General features: G+C 39.5%; 1 protein-coding gene and 1 long non-coding RNA gene across 7 annotated transcripts in view; one reads left to right on the forward strand and one right to left on the reverse strand.

Annotated features, from left to right (window-relative positions):
• Positions 1 to 21588, reverse strand: part of HMGB1 (high mobility group box 1) — a 116654-nt gene that overhangs the window by 20758 nt on the left and 74308 nt on the right. The window lies entirely within an intron of this gene.
• Positions 67 to 13595, forward strand: LOC138918342 (uncharacterized). Its single transcript, XR_011427670.1, has 4 exons — positions 67 to 521; positions 11805 to 11943; positions 12025 to 12236; positions 12361 to 13595. It is a non-coding gene; the product is annotated as an uncharacterized lncRNA (long non-coding RNA).

Below are 21588 nucleotides of genomic sequence, written 5' to 3' on the forward strand. Positions count from 1 at the left end.
ATTCTAGTCCTCCCCTCTTGGCACTGCAGAAGCAAGAGAAAAATAAAGCAGGGGAACCTGTTGGACGAGACCGTCAAGGCTGCTCTCTTGTTGTTGGAGGCCTCCCCTGCTAGAAGAGGCCCAATGGTTCTTCCTTCCTAGCAGAGAAGAAGGCAAGGATGCCTATTTGCCAAGATCTCTAGGGAAGTGCTGGGAAATGCTCTATGTGAGAGAGCAAGCTTGAGCTTTGTCGTTCTGGGCTGGGGTGACGTGTAGAAATGCCTGAACCACGTAATCACGGGACGGAAGAGAAGCTGCTGCAACAGATACATACCACTGCAGAGGTGTGCAGCTGAGGAAGCAGGTCCCCAGCGTTTGGCCCAGCAGGGAATAAAAGCCCCGTTTCACCTTTCTCTTCATGCCAATCTTCTTTTCTCTGGGTCATTTTAATGAAAACATGGTTTGAACGGGAGAAAAAAGGATACAAGGAATATGTCAGAGAGAGATCTGAGCCTGGAGCTGAAGGGCAGAGATAAACGCAGGTGAGTGAGAGACGTGTGGGTGCCTGTTTTGGGGGGAGATCTTGATATCCTTCCCTCCGACACCTTGCAGAATGAGGAAGAGGCTGCTTCCCCTACAACAGCCACACACGAGGAGCCTAGACTCCACAGAGGCCAGTGCCCCAGTGCACCAGCTTTGAGTTCTGCACCCAGTGAGGTCTGTGCTTTGTCTCGGTGTCCTCATGTGCAAGGAGTGGGATTAAACATCCAGCAAAGAGCATACAGTGCGAGAGGGCTTTGTGGGACGCACTTCTTGAAATGGTGATTGAATGGGACATTCTTTCCCAAGTTTTCCTCAGGGAGGGGCCAGGACTTCTTTGGACTTATGCAGAAATCTGCAGAAAAAATAAGTTTCTAGATTGAATTCTGACTTGGTGATTTCTACCAACCTATATATAAACTTTGTGTCACTCAGTATCTAAGACGTACTGTATTTGTCTTTTCATTGTAAGAAACAGGTTAAACAACTTTTTTTCCCCTTTACCATTTCCTCCCTTCTTCTTTCAAAAAGCTGCCCTATCTATTTTATTCTGTGGTCCAAAAATGGTGCCATCACATTTGATATTCCATAAAGGGAAAATGGAAAAATTATTAAAAAGTGAAGAAAAACAGTACCGCTTGCTTAGAAAATAAGATGTGTGAACCCTTAAGAATGGGGAAACACCAGCTACTATGGCAGGGAGAAGACATTTTTGCCAAATTTAGAACCCACTTGAAAATCACGGGTTCTAAGTTTAGAACTGAACTAAAAAACTTAAGCTCACATTGCATTTGGCATTGGTTAAAAAAAAATCTAAGATACTAATTAGAGGGAAAAAATTTACTCTCTTAGTAGTTCTATAGCTGGGAATTATTTTCAAACAAATTCTTTATTGGCTCAATGGATGGGCCTGCACTTAGAAAAGAAACATTTTTTCTAATTAAATTTTCCTCACAAAATAATGATTTGAAATCAAGGGGGAAGACATTTTGCCAAGGTCTTTAAAAAGTTACAGAATTGTTGTAACCTTCGGACCCAACCAAATATACCAAGTGGTCGCACAAACTTTATGTTTATATACTAAATGGTGTCCAAAATGGAAGTAATTATACATTACTATTGGCAAATTTAAAATAATAAAAATGCAATAAAATTGGAAAGTATCACTCTAAACAGAACAAACTCTGACCAGCATTATTTTTATTTTCTAATTTAGATGCTAAGGTAGTTAGTGCAACATCATCAAGAATGGATCAGAATTGCTGCCATGGAGATAACCATAAAAAGTTTCGGACCCAAAAGGTCCAAAGTAGTAAATCAAGAACTAATAGTGAATAAGGGCTCAAAATGCATCCATTGGCTTCACAGGATTCCAGGCAGCAAACAAGTTTTGCAATTATAGAAAACTTAATGATATCTTATGCCATCTTCCACACAGCTAACAGACACACACACAGACACACACACATATAGATACAGATGTAGATATTTGGATATGTAGATATATAGATAATAACCGAAGAAGAGGACCTGAATTCAATTAATTAGACAAAACGTTAAACACGAACGTTCAGGGCAAATATTCAGCACAGCAAGCATTCAAAAACACAAATGTCGGGAAAATTTTTCTTCTTTCTGTTTACTGCTGTGGAGTCTAAATACGTTTTTGAGTGACTTTATGGAGCAGGCTTAGTAACTGGTGGATTTGACACTCTTCCTCCAGAAAAATCGTTAATTCAACAGTCAAAATCCTGTAACTTTTAAATTCCAGGCACTTTCAAAAACTCCTGTTGAAGGATGTAAAGTTAATTCCTGAGTTGACTAACTTTATTTTTCTTACTAAGAATATGCAGTTTGTACTGATGGAAAGAGGGTCAAAATTTAAAATTGTAAAAGCAAAGAACACTGCATATGTAAGTGGAAAAGGATTTGTCTAGAATATATTTTTAAATTTACTTGTTATTAAATAAGCATGTTTCAGCAGTCGTTATGGATTTCTCCTAATAGCTCTCACTGAGATCAGGAACAGAGGTTAGCATTTCTAAGATGTGTGCCAAAATCCGAATACAAACAGAAAACCCAGGATTCCCTGGGTCCACTGGGTCACATGCTTCTGAATACACATTCTTCGCAAATTCTTCTATTCTTTTAAATGATCCACTAAAATTGAATTTCATATTTAGTGTCTTCTGTTATGTCTTCAAACTTGTTCTCATACTTATTTAAAATTATTTATAATCAACTTAATCTTTTGGACCAGTTTCCTTCTTTCCGCAGGTCATTGTACCTAGATGCATGGAGGGAAATAAGAGACAGAACCTTAATGGTACAAAATAAATATTTCTTGAACCTCTATAAGGTGGGCCAAGCACTATTCTCAGATAGTGGCTGAATCCCTTTTTGTAAAGCACTGCTATTCCTGGACCCTAGAGATAGAAAGAAAGGCCCGCACATCTACACGGATGCCAAGGAAACACGGCAAGTGATCCTGGGGCCCTGGAAGATGACTTTATGCGGCATGAATACAAATAAGAAAAAGATGTCCAGATTCCTGATTGTCTTTGCAGAGAAAGTTCTCAGATTCTTAAGCTGTCTTCCAGGCATTTTCAGTTCTTTATCCTGTAAATTTTTCCACAGGAATAATACATGAATAAGTTTAGTGTTGCAAACAATTAAGTCTCCCAAATACTTTGTGCCATTGTGCATTCGACTAAGTGTAAATCCAAGTTTTCATATTTCCCTTTGCCTTATAATTGTAGGTCCTGGCTCTGATTCTAGCCCATAAGAAATATATATTTCAATCAAGAATTTAAGAATTGATAAGCAAACTTGACGGCGGTAGGTAGACTTTCCTGAGGAAACATGCTTTTCTCTGTGGGCTGGGCAAACATACACTGCTGATAGTCAGCATAAAAGGAGCTCTAATTTCCCATTTCAAATATCTCATTAGATACCTCTACCTGGAACAGAATAGGGACTCTGGAAATAGACCCACGTGTATATGGTCAACTGATTTTCAACAAGGACGGTAAGGCAATTCAATGGGAGAAAGGAAAATCTTTTCAACAAATTTTGCTGGAATAACTACATAGCCATTTGGGGAAAAAAATTAACATTGACCCTTACTTCACACTAGACACAAAAATTAACTCAAAATGAATGACAGACCTAAATGCAAAACTTAAAACTAGAAAACTCCTAGAGTTAAGCAGAGGAGAAAATCTATTCAATATTGAGGGAGGTAAAAAATGTCTCTATAGGACACAAAAACAAATTTCCATAAAAGAAAAAGTTGATGAACAGAACTTCATCAAAAATTTAAAATTTGCTCTTAGAAATATTCTGTTAAGAAAATAAAAAGGTAAGGCATAGAATGGGAAAATATTTGCAATACATAAATCTGATAAGGGACCGGGATCCAGAATATATAAAGAACTATTACAGCTCAATAAGAAAGAGATAACCAAAGCAATTTTTTAAATGGGCAAAGATCTGAACAGACACTTTACAAAAGAAGTTACATTAGTGGCTGATAAGCACATGAAAAGATGTTCAACATCCACAGTAATCAGGAAAATGCAAATTAAAACCACAATGAGATACCACTATACACCAAATAGAATGGCTAAAGCTAAAAAGTTCCAATACCAAGTGTTGATGAAGATGTGGAACAGCTGCTGGGAGGAATATAAAATGGTACAACCATTTTGGAAAACTAAGAGTTTCTTAAAAAGTTAAATATCCACCTACCATTCGACCTAGTTATTCCACTCCAGGTATTTACCTAAGAGAACCAAAAATAAATGTCCACACAGACTCTACTGGGGAGTGTTCACAGTAGCTTTATTTGTAATAGTCAAAAACTAGAAACAAACCAAGTGCTCAATAATAAATAAATGGATAGACAAGCTGTGGAATTCTTTACAGTGGAATATCAGTCAGTAATAAAAAGGAACGAACTACTGATACACACAACATGGATGGTTCTCAAAATCATTATGCTGAGTGAAATAAGTCAGATACACAAAAATTACATATTGTATAATTCCATTTATATAAAACTCTAGAAAATGCAAAGTGATCTATAAGTGGCAGAAAGCAGATTAGCTGTGGTCTGGGGCAGGGGTGGATGAGGGTAAGGGGTATGAGAAAACTTTGAGGATGATGGAAATGTTTGGTATCTTGGTTGGGATGGATTCATGTGTGCATGCATCTGTCAAAACTCTTTCAAATGTATACTTTAAATAGGTGCAATTTACTGTGTACATCTCAATAAAGTTATTTAAAAAATCTCCAACTGAACGTTCTTCAGGCCACTTGAACTTCACACTTCTAAAACTGAGCTCATAATCTCCTCTCAACCCTGTTTCTCTTTTTGGTTAATGTTCTTTCTTGGCTAAGGGCCTCAACATCTCCCTAGTCAGCTGAGCTAGACAGCTTGGCAACTACTTTCACTCTTCCTTCTTCATACCTTTAAACTCTTTCTTAAATTTCTCTTTCTCTCTTTTTAAAAAATTCAGAAGTGTATTTTTAATTGTGGCAAAATATACATAACAAAAATTTACCATTTTAACCAGTTTCAAGTGTACAGTTCAATGGCATTAAGTGCATTCACATTGTTGTGCAACCATCACCACCATCCATCTCGAGAACTTCTCCATCTTCCCAAACTGAAACTCCATACCCTTTAAACACTAACTCCTCCTTCTTCTCTGCCCCTAGCCCGTGGCAACCACCATTCCACTTTCTGTCTCTAAGAATGTGACTACTCTAGGTACATCATATACGTGGAATCATACAGTACTTGTCCTTTGGTGACTGGTTTATTTCACTTAGCATAATATCTTTAAGGTTCATCCACTTATAGCATGTGTCAAAATTCCCTTCCTTTTTAAGGCTGAATAATATCCCACTGTATGTATAAACCACATTTGTTGATCCAGTCATCCTTCGATGGACAGTTGGGTCATCTCTAACCTTGAAGGCCCATTGTTACTAGCCCAGGTTAGGTTCCCATCATCTCTTGCCTAGATTATTTCAATAGTGTATTAACTGGCCATCCTTCCCTGCTTCTCTCGTGCACCTTCTAACCTGCTGCTAGCATCATTTTTCTAAAGCAATGATGCTGTCCCCCCACTGCTCAAAGACCTCTGTGTACAATTTCAAGAGAAAATTGGATCATACGTCTAATGCTGTTCTGCAGTTAACTTTTTTCCCATTCCACTTTTGAACAACTCCAACCAGTAGAAATTTCTTTCTTATTTTAATCCAATATATCTTTTCTAGTCACTTCCTTCCATTGCTCCCAGTTCTGCCCTCTAGAACGACACTGAATTAACACTTCCCTCTTCCACCTGGCAGACAACCCTTCAAATATCTGAAAACAGTGACCGGGTCTTCTTTTTCCAGGACTTTTGCCATTCCTCAGGTAACATGGTGGCTCTAGCTATTCTTCTCTGATTGTGATCCAAACTGGTCAGTGTCTCTCTCAAAATGGGACACCTAAAACAATACAGTCCTCTAGATGGAAGGTGGCATTATCGTCTCCTTTCTTCTGATGCTCTACTACTGAAATGCAGCCTAACATGCCATCAACCTTTTTAGTTCCAAAGCTCATGTATATTAACTTGCAGTAAGTTCAAACATTTAGGGTTATTTTGTCAAAAAAATTTTTATGACACCATCAGACACCTGAAGGAGGGGTGGCCAAAGGAAGGAAGAGGGTAAGAGTTGAAGACAGGAGAGAATTTTTTCCTTACCAATTCTGCTTATTTATGAAATGTTTACTGCTCTTGATAGCAAATGCAGCTCACCTCCACACCCACCCCTCCCTGCAGGCCTCCTATCAGTTACTGACCCAACTCTAGGCCCTAATAAGTAATTGCCTTTTCAACAATCTGCCTAGACACACAATGTGAGACATGGGCCTGCCTCCTCCTCGAACCATCAGTTCTATCCCTGATAGCTACTGGGCACCTGTGGCAAGTGATTAGAAGCAAGAAATGTTGGCAACACACATATCTGGGAACTGCATTTATGTAAAAGTACCGGGCAGTTCAGACACTGAGCATCAAATAAAGCCTCACCAAAAAATGTGTAGGGAAATGGACTAAGAAACCAGTGTCCTAACTTGCCTTTCTCTACGTAGCTAAAAAGCTAAACTATCAGAGAGAGAAGATTCTTTATAAATAAGCTGTTGCATCTTTGCTGTTGAATTTTCAAAAGTAAAGTACAACATATTCAATGGATGAGGTGGAGGATTGCTTTTCCAGGCAATTTCCTTGACACTTTGAGTCATTTAAGAGGAAAGACAATTGAACAAGTTTTAGTGTTTTTTTTCTTTATAGTCAACTTCAGGGTGATGGTTATTTATTCCTTCATACAGACATTCCTTCCATCAGATCAACAAGACCCACCTTCCTAACACACACCGTCAACATTCTCATCATCCCCAGAGCCTTACACGTAATGAATGTCTCTTCTACTCTTCTTAGAAATTCAGTGCTAATATTCTTCTACACAGGAAAACCATCCTGTAAAGAGGCATTCCTGCATTCAGCCTTCCTGGTGTTCAGCCCTCCTGCCCTGCCATCCTAGACAGAGACTGGAAAGTCCTCAGTCATCTCTTCTTTTTCCAGAATTATCCCTTAGCTCGTTCCTTTGGCTCTTTCCTCTTCTCCTTTAAATATAACTAGGACCCTCCAACGTGGAAGACATTTGTTCAACATCACTGCACCAACCCATCGCTTCTTCTCACTCACAGCTGAACACCTCAAGTGATTATTCAACATTTATTTCATCCTGGGATTCACCACTTACTCCATTTTCTTTAACTTACAAAAACAGATGCTCCTAAGGTCAATAAGGACTTCTGGTTGGACGAATTCAGTGTTCTTCTTTTGGAATTTCTCTTCTCATATACGTTTCCTTATTCTGCTGGGATCCAGCAGGAGTGGGAGAGCCTTGAGAGGAGTGATAGCTTCTGGAGGGGCTGAGGGAGACTGCTGGGTTTGGTTTCCTCTGCAAGATTATCACCATTTACTCTATCCTCTTAGGGTTTTTCCCCACAAGTCTAGTTATGGAATTGTTACAATTCCAACAATTCTTGCCTCAAATATCCCAAATCTAGAAAAGTTTCTTAGTGTAGGAAGTCAGCAAGTTCTTTGTCCTGAAGATTGGGCCAGAAATCACCCCAACCCTTCCTTTTCCCACTAATTATAACTGAATGATGTGTGCTTAGGTCTGAAATGGGCCATTGAAGCTCTGATCTCCAGATTGGGTGGCTTTTCACCAGACAGTCTCTTGATTATAAGTTTTCAAGAACTGCGGCTCTCCCCCGTCCCTAATTCTTAATTCAATGCCTTCTCCACTTCTCTTTTTTCTTGTTTCAAACTGAGTTCTCTCTGTAGCACTGTCTTTCACACAGCCTTGTGGCCTGTCCCAACACTGATCTTCCCATTATCATGAGCATTCCCCAAACCACACTTAAAAACCACTATTCTCCTTTCTAGTTCTCACAGAGGCACAAAGTGTAAGAAATAACCTTTTATTAATTGTGTACTCGCTCTTCTTTTTGAAAAACCATAGTTGCTAGTCTCGAACTTCTGAGGATCACAAGACCAGAAAGGAATCTTAAGAAGTCAACCCTTTAGTTACATCACCTTTAAATAATTACGTAATGAATTTATCTGAAGAATTCAGAAAACTGCTAATTCACTTAAACAAAATTAAACTCTGCCCCAAGCCACTGGGGTTTGGTTAACGTGAATCTGAAGTCCACCTGCCAATCATCCTGGAGTCACCTGAGTCCCTCATACCTGGAGAAGTGGATATGATATTTTAATATAGGAATTTGATAACTTGAAGAGCCACAGGTTAAATGTGAAAGTTGCCATCAATACAAAAGCAAGGAGCCCTGGTCAAATTTCATGGTTTTAAGTTAAACATGTATGGAAACTATGGATGTGAAGATATCCACGGATATCTCCATGCATTTTAATGATTAAGAACACAAATTTTTAATCTCAGGTTTGAAACCAGCTTCAAATGTGTACATTTTTCTGGTGCAAAGGTTGATCACTTTCATCAGATCCTTAACAGGTTTATGGCCTCCAGAAGGCTTAAGAATCTCTGTTTTAGAGGAAAGGTCAGATTACAATAAACACATCATTATTTTACATATTTATAAATGCATTAAACAAAAATAACAAGTAACTTCCATTTCAGCAAACAAGATGAAATATGCCAGATATTGTAAATAATCACACTATGATTAGTAAACACGTTTAAATAATAATATAAACAACACTATTCCAGCATTTTAGATACCTATCAACAAGTATTTCTCTTAATCTGCATAAAACAAGTTTATCAGGGAGGGTAAGTGCAAACACAGATTTTAACTCAGATAGAAAACTACCAGTGGACTTACTTCCACTGCTGTCTAAGTAAAACTTAAACCAGGTAAATTAAAGACAGTACCGAACACAAGCAAAACCGTAACATAGTCCCTCAGTTACAGCATCTCATTTTCTTATATTAGATAAGAAAAATAATTATTGCACACGCTTTGTAACAGATTGATTAAAAGATATACTGTGGAAACTCCTTTCATAGCCAAATTTTGCAGCCAAAAATCAAATTCAGAGCCTGAATTTTTTTAAGCCAGGACCCATTCAGAATATTCCAAGAATAGTTCTTAAATTGTTGAAGAGCATCACTTCCATAAATCTGTCTTGGAATTGGATTTTAAAAATTAGCAAGTTTGAGAGAGCCATACACAAACTTACCAAGTTATTGTGCACACTACTTTTTTTTCACATGTAAAATGTAATTTATGTATTTATCCATTCACTTGACAAATATTTATTGAACTTCTTTTATAGGCAGGCACCGATGTAGGCGCTACAGTTACAGCCATGAACAAAATAGACCAAAAATATATAATAATATGTAAATATATGCTCATTGTAAAACATTCAGATATAGCAGCGTATAGAATAAAAAGTCAAAGTCGTCCTCCTGAGGGCCCGCCCATGTCACTTCTCCCCTCCAATAGTAGTTATACTGTTAAAGTTTGATGTATTTTCTTCCAGACTTTTTCTGTTTACTTACATAGATTATCTTATATAGGATTTTTAAAACAACATTATTGAGATATAATGTACATACTGTATATATGTATATACATACACATATTATAAAATTCACTTGGGCAAAGTGTACAATTCAATGATTTTTAGTATAGTTGCAGGTTTGTGCAACCACCATCATAATCTAGGTAAATGGATTTTTAAATTATAAATATATATAATATTATATATATAATTTATTTTAAAATTCACTTATCTAGATTATGGTGAAATATAAATGTATATGTATACGTAACATTCATTTCGCAGCTAGCACTAAATGTTGAAGATGTTCTCTCAGTGTCAGCATAGATAGATTCACGATTACTTTCTACAAAGAGAGGAGTGTTTCATAGCTCTACCTTCCTCGTCAGATTTCTTAGAAAAAGGATGCTAACAGCTGCAATTAGATAGGATTGATTATGGTAACCCTATGATTTTAATAGATAAAGAGAAGTTAGTTGATTTACAAAAAGTCTTAAGAGTCCAAAACTGCACTGGAAAAAAAAAGTATAGAAAATATTTTAAAGCACACAAAAACCCAGCAATTTTAATTATCTTGAAATAATAACATTAGTAGTTAACAGTTATTTAACCATTACTATGTGCAAGACACTGTTCTAAAAGTTTAACATATAGTAACTCTTTAAGTTCTCTCAGTTCCATGAAGTATTAACTGTTATCACACCCATTTTACAAACATGGAGACTAAGGCACAAGACGACAGCTAATTTGTCCACCAAACTAATAAGCTCAAAAGAGGCAGAGTTGGGCTTCAAATCCGGGCAACTGGCTTCAGAGTTCACATTCTTAACTGATTTGAGGGATGTGTGCATTGAGGGGGAGCGTAAAGGAGGGGGAGCAGCTTAGGTAAAAATAAATAAAAGTAAAGTAGATAAAGGTTTAGCATAATGCCTGTCTCCTAGTGAGCACACAATAAAAATAAGTAAACAAAATAAAATCATTATTATATTCTGTCCTATATCTTTAGGGGGAACGTTCCTCTCCTATTAGAAAAGTAGCATTTCTGTCGCCAGCCTAAGGGTCTGTTTGATTAGCTGTCTTCATCTGGAGCTGTTACGGTTCTTCAGGGTAGCTGATGCCACCAGGCTTTCTTTGGGGAAGCTCCTGGGTGCTAAGCACAGGTACGGCAAAGGCAAAGGAGACTACACCTGAGCCTAAGGAACTTGGAGCAGGGAAGGCAATGGTCAAGGTAATGTACAGACTGACGCTTTGGGGGCACCCAAGGAGAAGTCAGCAGAATTCTGAGGCATCCAGGAAGGAGAGCTGAGTAACCTTACATGCCCTTTAAGAAATTTGGGTTTTATCCTGAGGAAAATACAGAGCCACTAAGAAGGTGGAATGAAGTGGGGCAGGCCTGGAGGGAACAGGTAGAGAGGCTGATCGTGAACTACTCGGCCCCGCCTGTGAGACACGCTCCACCCGAAACATCCGCTGTTCTTGCTAGTTGGCTCCTTATCTTTTGACTCATATAGGTACTTGTCTTCAAGTTTCTCAATCACAATGTGGTCTCAACCGAAAATAATCTTTTATATCTGAAATTTGTTTTGCATCTTTTCAGTGCTAGAGAAGCTCTAGACACTTCTTTTTAAAACATCTATGTTTTAACCTACGAAAAAGCTGTACAGAAAAGATTCTTTAATTTAGAGACGCCCAAGGGGGTAATTTAAAAACAGGTATGACGACCAGCACTCCCCATCACATCAAAGTTGTAGCTGGGGTGGAAAGAAGAGTTTAGACCAGAGGAAGGTTTGGGTTAGGTTTAAATGGCAACTTCTTTACAGTAAGGGTTACCCTTACAATAAGGGTTACCCAAAAAGGAAGGTACCCCTTTTGCAAGCATGCTCAGACAGAAGGAATGAAGTTGTGGGGTAATTCCGATTAAAACCAAAGAGGGAAAATACCACATAACGTGGTCAAAGACTGGAATTAGAGGTGAGAGAGGAAAAGAGAGATTCAAACCAGCAATGTTCTCATCAGACAGTTCCTCCAGTTTTTCTGATTGGGAAGTAATATAAGTTTATTCACATTAACTGGCAAAAATGAAGTATTATTGTAAATTCACAGCATTTTCAAATACCAACTATTTTATTTTTCAACTTTTTATTATGGAAAATTACAAACATGCAACAGTAGAGAGGAGAGTGTAATGAAATCCCACGAACCCGGTGTCCAGCCTCGACAGTTATCAACACCTGGCCAACCCTGTTTTCATCTGTACTGCTATTTACTGGATTATTTTGAAGCCATCATTTCATCTGTAACCACCTCAGTGAGTACAATCATTTTATAATCAAGCCTGCTTTTTTTCATCCCACCTTTCTCTTCACTTACTTCCATCCTCTCCTGGAAGTAATCAGAGGACAACAAGGAGACAGATTTGAGGAGAGAAGAAAACAGTCTCCACAGAAATGCCAAACTGCCTGAAACGGAGAGAGCCACAGCCATCTGAATCAGGAAAAGATGAGGAGGCAGCACAAAGCACCTCACCCTGGGGCTGGGAGGTGGAGCAAGGCTTGAAGCCCTTCCCCACCCCCCTCCCAGGTGAGACATCTGGGACCTCTGGTAGGTAGGAGTGGTGAAGTGATGAAGGATTTCAAACCTAGGGGGCAAGGGTGGGGGGAGGGGCGGCTTTTTGGTTAGAAGCATTTAAGATCTGCTGACTTTCCTTCTGGCTTCTGGACTGAAGGGCACTTTCTACTCAACTGTGGAGAGCTTTAGGAGGAGAGGAAGCAAGCATTTGGCCAAGGAAAGATAAGAAGCCTTCCCTGAACCATCCAAGTGTGGTGCTAAGGAGAGACTATTATTTGATTGACTGAATAAACGTTTATTAAAACCTTGTCTATCACTAACCTCCTCTTTAAACCAATCTATAGACACATCCACCCTTTCTTCTTTTCTCCAGTCTCACCTGAGGACGTGTCCCTCCTGTTCCTGCCCATTGTGTCTACTTTCACCCTTCACCCCTCCTCCCCACTTCCTCCAGGCTTTGCTCCAGTGGTCATTCTGCCTCCCAACGGATAATTTCTCTGCAACACACCTAATGTCGTCCATCCACACACACTCCAGCTTCTCACCTCCCTCTGCTCGCTGCGCCTTCTGCTCTCCTCTCTCTGAAAGCTCCTCCAGCTCTCCCTTGCCTGGCTAGATTATGCATTCTTCAAAGCCTCACCTTCTTCAGGAAACCCATGGCTTGCTGCCTCCCCACCGAGTTAGGCGCGCTGCTCCGGGCTCCTGTTAGTCCTTTACGCTGAGTGTTTCACCCCAGGTGTGCAGCTGTCTGTCTGCATCACTCCCTCCCCGCTGGGCCTCAGAGGGCAGAGGCTGAGGCTTATTTCTCCTGCATCCCTGAGTCTCAGGGTGCTCACTTAGAAGGAGCTCAAAAATGTTTGTAAGAAAACTGTGGGGGTACAAAGATGAACACAACCATCCTTGCTCTCAAACTGACTCAGTCTATAGAAAAGTGTTTCCCCCAAAGCAAGGAGATCAGAGTGACTGCCTCCTTACCATTCTTCAGGAGGCTTCCTGTCACATTCAAGGTAAAAATCCAGTTTTTTCAGAATGACACGCAAGGCCCTTCTGAGCCTAACTAACTCTCCAACTGAAGCTTCTGCCAGTAAGAGGACCATCTCCCACTACAACGTGAACTTTTCTAAGCCCCCTACTGAGTTCTCTCCCTTGTCTGGGATTTCAACTCCTAATCCAACTGGCCACTTCCTGCTGATCCTTTCAGAGTCAGCTACAGTGGCACCACCTGTGCAAAGCGTGCTCTGGCCTTAACCCTGGTGTTGTCTCCACTAGACTGGAAGATTCCTCAGAGCAAGGACTTTTTCTTCATCCATGTATCCCTAGCAATTAGCACAACGTCTGGCACATAGAAACGCCTCAATAAATGTCTGATGAATGACTGAATGACGGAATAAAGTATCTGGTTCCTTTAGTTTCTGTCACTGCAAAAACACAAATAAACTGACACTCCACACTAATTTCTATGGTCTTAGGAAGACTAACATTGCGGTTTGAATTTTTGAGGCCTCAAGAACTAAAATTTCAGGAAACTACCCACCTTGTTTTGCTGACAGTAGAGTTAAGCAAGTTTCCAGTACAAGGTGACCCGTCTTCCTTCCCCATTTAACTTCTGAGATATGTGGCTACTCTCACAGCAGACATACCTATGTGCCCAGTCATCAATTAACAAAAGCCAGAAAAGTTAATGGACTGACTGGCTGTGACACTGAGCCACTGCTCTCATATCATACTTTATAAAAAATTAAAAACGGAGCATAAATGTGTTCTTTAATATTCCCAGTCAGGTTCTAATCCAGGGAGTTAGTTATAGCAACATCATCCAAGAAATAAAGATTAATCTAAGAACTTTTTAAACTAGTCTTATGGAGCGGAAAATGACAAAAAAAAAAAGCAGACCTTTAAAAAAAACCCTCTTTGTCGCCTATTTCATCCTTGTACTCAATCAAAACCGTGCTCCTAAATTTAGTCCCCTTCAATGTTGCTTTGAATATCTTTCTAAAGGTATCCTGGCTTTCCCCCTCGTCTTTCATTTTGACTATCAGGGGGTTTCCTGATCACAACTTGAATTTTTCTCTCAAATTTCTCTAAATTTCCCCTCCTCCTCACTTTTCAATGGTCAGAATATCTCAAAATATTTTTTGCCCATTAATCATTCATTAGTTGTGCTTCTAGAAATCAAGCTCAACAACAACACAACCACTCTGCCTGGCGTGATCTTCCTGCCTCGGTCCTGATCAGATATGCCTTTCATATCCAAAATACAGTTATGAATTAATCTAATATTCTTAATGTCTATGCAAAGCCCAGATATCAAGACCTATTCATATTTAACTTTTGACCTCTGCCTGGGGGCCTGACGATAATGAGATAATGGAGGAATATTAGTGCAAAATTTTGGTATTTGAGGAATTTGCTAAGCTGTTCGGTTAGAGAATATGCTGATGCTACAGTGATGAAATATCAGTAATAATATTTTCAATTTATATAACGCTTTGCTGTTTTCCAGGCCCATTCATATGATCCAAGATAAACCTGTGACGTAGATATTACCTTCTTCATTGCCCACAGATAGAAACTGAGGCTCAGAATTGTTCAGTGTCTTAACCAAGATCTCCCTACGTCATCTAACCCACTCTCGGTTTTAACTCTCACCTATAGGCTAATAATTTCCAAATCTACTTCTTGTCCTAGATTCCTTTCCTGAAAAAGCCACATTTTTCTGTAAAATTGCCTACTGGTGAATTTCACCTGGGTGTCCCCCAGGCAGCCTGAGCGCACAGGGTGGGAATCTGAAGGACCTCAACATCAGGTATTCGTGCCCCACCACTTCCTGTCGCAGGTGATGGCACTCTAACCCACCTGGTAGCCCTGGCCAGGAATCTGGAAACCCAGCATCAGTGCATTGAGAGGACACCTAAGAGACCCTCAAGAAGCATTTGTTGTCCAAGTGATTTAATGAGTGAATGAGTGAGTGGGGGCGGGTCATCCTCAACTCTTCCCTCACCCTCAACCATAAGATTAATTGGTCATAAAATCCTGCTATTTCTACATCATAAATCTCTCTCAAATCCTTTCTCCCTTATAATCCTCACCTTGCCTCCCTTGCTGGATTGTGTCAAGGCTAAAATGAGATTAATACACATAAAAGTGTTTTGCAAAGAATAAACCTCTGGGGAGAGAAAGAAAGGATAAATCCCCTGGAATCTGTTTCTAAACTTACGGTCCCAGTTTGCCTACTCCTTTCAAGCTATGACTTTTTAGTCCTCCTCACCTTGTTTTCGCTGCTATGGCTTCCAGAGGCCCCTCACTCAGTTTGTACGTAAACACTGCTGATCTCTATGCACTGCCTTAGCAGCTCAGTTATATACCATTTTATGTTGCTTGCTTCTGGTTGTTTCTTAGAGTAAGATCTGGCTCCTGAGAGGGAGTTAAGCTCCTCATGAAAAGAAGCTGTTAAACAGCTTTTGTAGCTTCCACAGCCTCTCACACAACCTTAGGTATATTATAAGTGCTTAATAAATGCTCATGGACTGAGGGATCAATTCTCCTCCACGCCCCTCCTCTCCACTACCCTGTGTTTCTCTCAGAGTTCTATTCCTGATTCTTCAAAACTTACTGCTTATATCAGGAGCATTTCTTCCTGAAGAGATTTGAGAAAGGAAAATAGTCTAGATTAGCCTATGGGTTGGAATTTTAAAGATGTTGCTCATTCTATTAAATGTACTAAGTGAACCAGGATGGGAGTGCCAAACCTGACAGAGTATTCATCACACTGAAATAATCAAGTTTTACACATAAACATACACCTAAAACAAAGTATAATATTAATTAAAATACCTAAAACACTGCCAATAACAATCATATAACTAAAGAAAAATAGTAGTCAGCCTCTGTTATCTGGGTTCTGCATCCACGGATTCAACCAACCACAGATCAAAAGGCTTACGATGGTTGCAGATGCACTGAACATGTACAGACTTTTTTTCTTGTCATTATTCCCTAAACAAAACAGTATAACAACTGTTTACATTGTATTAGGTATTATAAGTAATCTAGAGATGGTTTAAAGTATATGGGAGGATATGTGAAGTTTATCTGCAAATACTACCTCCTTTTACATAAGGAACTTGAGCACCTGTGGATTTTGGTATCCTCAGGGGTCCTGGAACCAATCTTCTGCTGATACAGAGAACCACTGGATATCAACGTTTTCCTCTTTTTTATCTGCTTTAGCTCATCAGTCATCAAATCTTGTTCCTCTCTTTGAAATGACTGTTCCACACAGCACTCCTTTCATACTTTGTTACCATTTTAGTTCTGGCCTTGCATATTCCATCTAATTCCATTGTTTCAGCTTCTTAACTGGGCTCTTGACCTTTCTCCTTACTCTAACGCAGTTTACCCCCAGCCCCAGATTACCTTCCTCCAAACATGGATTTCAGTGAGCCATCCCACTGCCCCAAACCCACACCTCCAGGGGCTCCCCCGTAGTCACAGGACAAGGCATGTATTCCTCAGCCAGATTTTTAACAACTTTTAAATCTAAGCCTACCCTTCTGATCTAACCTCTCTGACTCTTCTTCACAGGGGGTGGCTGGGGGCTGCCCCTGAAGACCTGGAGAGTTGTCATCCACGATTTACCTGGTTAACGCTCTATACGATGGATGTAATCAGCAGGAGTAAATCAAGAGAATGCCTGCTCTGTCAATGAGTGACTGAAGAGCTTGGGGATAGCCTAAAACTGCAATCAAAAGCTGGGAGTACTATCAGGGAGGTAGGATTAAAAAGTGATTGTAATTTGGCAAGCAGAAGTAAACAATGAATCTGGCTTAGAAAAAAAATATGACTAGAAGGCTTAGCAAAGGGAACCTAAGGACCCAGAAGGAGTGGACAACATCCATCTGTCAAGTCAACCAGAATGTCCATCCATGTCAGTTAAGGGAGAATGTGATAGTTCAGGCTCTGACACTAGCGAACACTGGAATCACCTAGCAATCCCCTCGCTAGTTCATGATCCCAGAGCAATCTCCTAGCAGTTTGGTTTCCCACAGAACGGGTCCTGGTCAGCCAGAAAGACTGCCATTATAGTTCCCCCTGCAAATCAATGCGCTGCCTTCAGGTGTATGCATTTGTGTGACTAATCAGACTTGGTGAGCTTGGTTAATGAGAGGCCACTGCTGAGAAATGGAACCACCTCCCCTCCAAAAACAATAATGACAATTAAATAAAATCAATAAAATTTTTGGACAACCTTTGGAGAATTTGAGGACCATAGTGAACTGACCAGGGAAAATGTGTCTGGGAAAGCCTCGTAGTGGACAGTCTGCTCACCTCTTGGACACAGTCCCTGCGTCACTCTATGCTGAGTACACCACTGTAAAACCACATTATTAAATACAAACCCTCTTAACCTGGATTCCATTTTCTCCCAACTATCCCATTTTTGGCTCTCTAGTCACTCTCCACTTGCTCTGTGGAAGGTCTCTTCCACTCTTGCCTCCTTTTTACTCCTATCTCCCTAGAATCGGCTTTAGGAAGTCATGCCATGTGAATGCTCCCGTAGGCTGTGCGTGTGCCCATCGTAAGACTGCAACACCTGCAAGCGTGTTTGGACGTCTACTTGGAAGTAACACAGATAACTGAACCTTAATATGGCTGACACTGGATTTACTTTTCCCTCCTTATGCCAGTTAATGGTACCATCATCCAAAAAACAAGCTAAATCAGACCCAGGAGGCATCCTAAATCCTTTCTTGTTCATACCCTACATCTAATCAGTCACCAGACATCATCTATCCATTGTCCCTTCACATCCGTCTGCCCCGTCTCTCACCTCAGGCTCCTGATATCGCTCATCCACCCTGTGATGGCAGTCTTCTAACTGATCGCCCTGCTCTACTCTTTTTCTTCTCAAATACATCCTCCATTAATGCTAAAGTTATTATTTTTGGGTAAAACTCTGTCCATGTTATTCTCCTACTTAAAACAACTCAATGGATTTCCTACCTATGGGATAAATCCAAACTGGCCATTATGTCCTGGAAGTCCCCTTATAACTGGATCCCTGGCTTCTTTTCCAGCCTCATCTCTTATCTTTCCCAGTTACCCAAGACCCAGACACAGAACCACCAGGATCCATGAACACTTCCCTAAGCAGGCCGCATGGTTTCATTCTTCCTTGCCTTTGTTCATATCTGGAATTTTTCCTTGTCCATCTCAACCCTCCACATTCTCCTGGAGAACTATTCATTCTTTAGATCTAGCTCAAGCGTCACCTCCTCTGATAAGCCCTTGGTGACCTACTGAAGTGGAGTTGATCATTCCTTTTTTTGTGAAGCCATTGTACTTGATTCCTACTCTGTTATTGCACTTCACATACCCTAGGGCAATGATTGTTTCCTTGACCCTCTCTCTGAGTGCGAAGTCCCAAGGGCAAGAAGTGTATCTCAGTTTTGTATTAACAGCACCTAACACAGTGCCTAGCACAGGGTAATGACCTAACAAAGGTTTGTTACATTGAGTAGTGACAAGGAACACGTTGCCTTGGCATTGCGCCTGGTCCTGCTACTTGCCAGCACTTTCACCTCTCCTAAGCTTCTGATTCCTCAACTGTAAAATGGGAATAACTGTAGTAAGATTTTTGTAACGATCAAATGAGGTAATACACGTGAACAGCAGAGTACTTATAACTCAGCAAATGTTAGACATTGCTATTATTATCCCTCAAGGTCTAGCACAATTTTTTTTTTTTAACTATGTGGCCTTTCTAATCGATTGATTTCACTGATGTTGCCCTTCTATAAATTACCGCAGCACTAGTTGTACTATTCATTTTAACATTTATATTCTGTTCATATTTGTATCTCTAGCTCCTGACTAATTTTAAAACTTTGGAGAACTCGGATGTGTCTTATACTTTGTGGTAGGCAGAATTCTAAGATGACCCCACATGACCCTTATCTTTGTAGAATCGTCTCCCCTTTGAATGTAGGTGGGATCTGTGAATGTGATATTATTACCATGATTAGGTTATGTTAGATGACGTGGTTAACTTTAAGAAAGGGAGATTACCCAGGTGGGGCTGACCTAATTACATTAAATCATTAAAAGCAGAGAGGAAGTCAGAGATTCAAAGCACAGGAAAGACTGGACACGCCTTTGCTGGCTTGAAGGTACAGAGGGCCATGTGGAAAGGACCTGAAAGCAGGTTTTAAGACCAGAGAGCAATGCCCTATAGACAATCAGGAAGAAAATGGGGACCTCAGTTACACAGTGACAAGGAACTGGATTCTGCCAATAACCTGAAGCAAGTGGATTCTTCCCAGAGCCTCCAGACAAAAGCTCAGTTTGGCCAACATCTTGATTTCAGCCTCTTGATACCATGAGCAGAGAACCTGGCTATGCTTGGCTGGACTTCAGACCTGCAGAGCTTCGAACTGATACATGAGTGTTGTTTGAAGCCTCTGTTTGTGGTAATTTTTGTTAGGCAGCAATAGAGAACTAATATTTCTTCTTAAAGGCTTAATTATTGAGCAAAACATTATATAACATTATATTCAATAAATATTCATTGAAAAAACATTAATAATTAAGATAACTTTACCTTATCACCCATAAGGTCAAAATATCAACTGGCCTTCTCTACTATCAAAATTTTAACTTTAAAATTTAATTTAAAAAATTAACATAAATTTTAATTTGAATAATATCTGTCATGCTCATTTTATACTTATTAAATTGCTTAAAACACATTATTCCAGAAGTGATATTTTCATAAAACATGAAAGGAGTTACTTAAAGCAGAGATGCGTCTAGGTGTACATTTCATATACCCTGGGGCTATATTTTAGTTTTAGGATACCAAAAATCAGCTAGTAGAGTATTGTACAAACTAAGGTAATCATCAAAGGAATTTACAGGTAAAATTACTTTGCATAAATTACCATTACAAAGAAGGAGTGCATAAAACAAATATTTCCATGTCAATGCAGAAGGTCCTTAGAAACAAGGTTTTGTTGGTTTGTTTCCAAAATTTTTATTCAAAAAATCTGGCAAATGCTGTGTACTACATACCCCCTTGGAGATTCACAGTACATACTGCCATACTAACAACTCAAAGAAATCATGAAGTGAATCTACCTATTTAACTTTTTTGTAACACAGCATTTCCCAGATGTATTTACCATAGAATCTTTGCTTTGAGAAACAACTTGACAACCTGCAGGAATGCCATTTGGGAAATGCTGACCTAAACAAATTTTTCACTTCCCCAGACCAAGTAACAAATCAAAATATTAGCAGGGAAAGAAATGTTTCAGAAATTGAATTGATTAAAGATGCTTGGGAGCCAGAAAAGTGTCTTCTCTCTTTCCCTATTGGCTATAGCAATTTTTCACTATTTTTTTTTCTAGAGTCAATAAATTGGAAAAGTGATTTTTAACAACTACATTAACAAGATACCTATACAGCAAAATGAATATCCCAAGGAATTTTCTAGAATAGTTTTAGTGATATCACGTATCTATTTGTGCCTTACTGAAGTGGAAATATTTCATAATTAAGTGGAACAAAGTGGTTTCTGTCATCTAATACCATACAAATTTAACACAGAAAACACTTCAGATTAACCAACTCTTTAAGAAAGATATTTTTAGTCAATTTTAATTGCTAAGGAGGAGAACAGGAGAATGGGATCAGATTTTTAGGCTAGGATTCCTTGGTTTTTAAATACTATAAATGCTAAAAGAAATTTCATGTATAAAATATGAAAATTTTTTTTTATTGAATTTGAAATAGAGCTGCGATTTACTTCCAAAAAGGAGGAATAACTTTAGGATCCTATCCAAACTTTTGCTCTAGTTCAGTGGTTCTCAAACTTTAGCAGGCTTCAGGAACTATTGGAAGGCTTGGTAAAGCACACATTGCTGGGCCCCATCCCCAGAGTCTCTGATCCAGAGGTCTAGGGTGGGGCCCAAGAGTGTGCTTTTCTACCAGGCTCCCAGGTGATGCTGATGCCGCTGGTCCAGCGAGCCCATTTTGAGAAGCACTGAGAATCCAGGTCTACCAACTCCCTTGAGATTCTCACTCAACAGGTCTGGGAAAAGCTTCATAGGTGGTTTCAATGCACACCAATCTCTGAGATCCTTTTTAGCTCTAAAGTTCCGTGTCTTAGGATTTTGTTATAGGATAGCCTTGTTCTGGCTCTGCATCTCAAATCCTTTGTAGTTCTCTCCATGGGTATTTCAGCACACAAAAGCAAAACCACAATGCTTGGAGAAGAACAGTGGAAGACAGAACCTTAATTAGTTTTACAGCTGATGAACAGAATTTACAGAAGGGGAAAGCAGGACCACGTAACTACAGATTCTCACTCATCTTTGCTCCGACC

The sequence above is a fragment of the Equus caballus genome, chromosome 17 (genome assembly GCF_041296265.1).
Source record: "Equus caballus isolate H_3958 breed thoroughbred chromosome 17, TB-T2T, whole genome shotgun sequence".
Taxonomy (NCBI): Eukaryota; Metazoa; Chordata; class Mammalia; order Perissodactyla; family Equidae; genus Equus; species Equus caballus.